Source organism: Schistocerca americana, chromosome X, assembly GCF_021461395.2.
Source record: "Schistocerca americana isolate TAMUIC-IGC-003095 chromosome X, iqSchAmer2.1, whole genome shotgun sequence".
In the NCBI taxonomy this organism is placed as follows: Eukaryota; Metazoa; Arthropoda; class Insecta; order Orthoptera; family Acrididae; genus Schistocerca; species Schistocerca americana.
The window spans coordinates 981256774-981259379 of NC_060130.1; positions in this window are offsets into that span (position 1 = coordinate 981256774).

The window sequence follows — 2606 nt, forward strand, 5'->3', positions numbered from 1 at the left end:
CGCTGGTGCAGAACACCAATCCATTTGGTGGATTATGTGGTGGAGTACCTCTAAGTGCTGTGTTAAGCCATACAGTGAATAGTGCATGAGTTTACAAAGAAGTTTTATTCTTTCTTTCTCTTTTTACTACATATTGTGATGATCTGGTGTGGATGTCAAACTTATACCACTCATGAAGTTGTATTGCGAGTGTATTATTACATAATCTGCAACGTTTTTTTTATGTGACGGCCCATTGCCCTATAACGGTTTTGAACAGGTATTTCGATAGTTAATATTTATTTTCTTATGCCTTGTTATTGATATTGTCTCTCTCTGCACTTCAGTTTTTTGTATACTTCCGTACTTCTGGATTTATAACACACTATATGTTTAGTTCTCCACCTCCCTGATTTCCATAGAGATCCCCACTGTAAGGGGTGGCCATATGGCAACTACAATGTCAATAACATTGAGTTTTGGAAATCATAAAGTCAAACTAGATCGTCTTTTGGGCAGGCAAGACCTTCCCATGTAAATGAAATGAGGTGTGGAACTTCTTTGAGAGAGGGGCTCTAATGCTCACTAAGCTTTAATGTTGATGCTACTTGTGCTAATGCCTTTGTTTGACTTTATGAATAATAAAGCAATTACTATGTGTTTAAATGGTGCTGACAGTACTTAGTTCCAACCATATATACCAATTAACTACAACACTGTTGTCTATTTTCAACAAAGGTTTTTGTAATATCCACAGGTTTTCCTGTTATGTCAAAGGAGTCCAGATTTTCTGGAAGACTTTTATGACAGACACAATCAGAAGTTTTTGAAAAGTCGAAGTATGCTCCAGATACTTTCCTTTGATGATCCAAGGTCTCCATATGGTGTGTTCTGAAGTTTTCCACTGCAGTCTTAGTCAATCTCCACCCCAACAGCTGAATGGTCAGTGTGATGGAGTGCCATCCTAAGGGGTCCGGGTTCGATTCCCGGCTGGACCGGGGATTTTCTCCGCTGAGGGAGTGGGTGTTGTGTTGTCTTCATCGTCATTTCATCCCCATCCGGCGTGCAGGTCGCCCAATGTGGCGTCGAATGTAATAAGACCTGCACCGAGGCGGCCGGACCTGCCCCGTAAGGGACCTCCCAGCCAGTGATGCCAAACGTTCCTTTCCATTTTCTCTTTCTAATCTCATGTTGCGCTTGGTTTAATACGTTTTGTTTCTGTACAAAGTTTGTAATTCTATTTTTTATCATTGCTTCTATTATTTTAGAGAGAACAGTGATGAGTGTTATGGGTCTGTAGCTTTCTGGGTCTCCTTTATATCCTCTGTTAAATATTGGTACTACCTTGCTCCTTTCTTCATTACTAAATTTATCAGAAATCTCAGAGGATTGTTTCGCAACTTAGCTCTATGTATTGTAGCAACAACTGCTAATACTGATGCTGTTAAGGCTCTTATTTTTGGATGTTTTAATTCACAGTTATCCTATGGCATAATATTTTTGGGGTAACCAACCAAGGGAAAATAAAGTATTTGTCGTTCAGAAAAAAGCAGACTGAAATCTAATTGGAGTTAATAGAAATCATTAATGCAGAAATCTTTTCATAAAACCTAAAGTATTAATAATAACCTCACAATACACCCTATCCCTTATGTGCTTTTTAATTAAGAATTTTCCCATGCATAAAACCAATAGTGCTTTTCATTACTATGACACAAGGTCAAAGCATGACTTGTATGTTGATAGAAAAAAACTTGAGTCTAGTACAAAAGTGGGCACATCACTCTAGTATAAAAATGTTTAATGCATTCCCATCAGATATAAAAAATCTTGCAAGAGTAATGCCACAGTTTAAAAGCAAATTAATGGAGTACCTTCTGGAAAACCCTTTTTAATCTCGTAATGAATTCTTGAATGTAAACATTTCTACAATGTAACTCAGATATGACACATTGTACTTGTAATATTTGCTATTACCAGTTTGTAATGGAACATGATCACCTAAGTGACTATGTAGACTTTCGCAGAGTATTAACAGATCAAATTCTTGTCAATTCTTCAGCCAGATCAAACTGTCATCTGCACACACTATTTCCGAGGTCCACCTGGCCAACATCATCAAGTGAGAAAATCTAAGCCACTCGCCAATAACTGATTCAAACTGAGAAAATGGAACCTTTATATACAGCGAAAATACGAAAGCGCATGCACTAAGGTAAAATGTGCAAGTTTCCGTCGTTCTCGGTCCATGTCAATTATCAGCGAGGACGGCCAAGTTTTTCTCACCAGATAGTGGTGGCCAGGTAGACTGCGGAAATATTGTGTGCAGATGACAGTTTGATCTGGCTGAAGACTCGACAAGAATTTGAACAATCACCTATGCTAGCATGGAATTTTTCGCTCAGGCTAATGATGTACTTCCATTCTATCAAATTTGTAACTCGAAATGTAGAATAATTGTAATTTGTTATTTGATTGTTTCTATACCTATCTTCACTATCAGAAATGCCTACACCAATAATTATTAGCATATTTTGTTCTTATATACATATTATAATTTGTATCTGTTAGCATCTATAAGTACTGTCCTCATGTATAATTGTGACTCATTATGACAGCTGCCATAT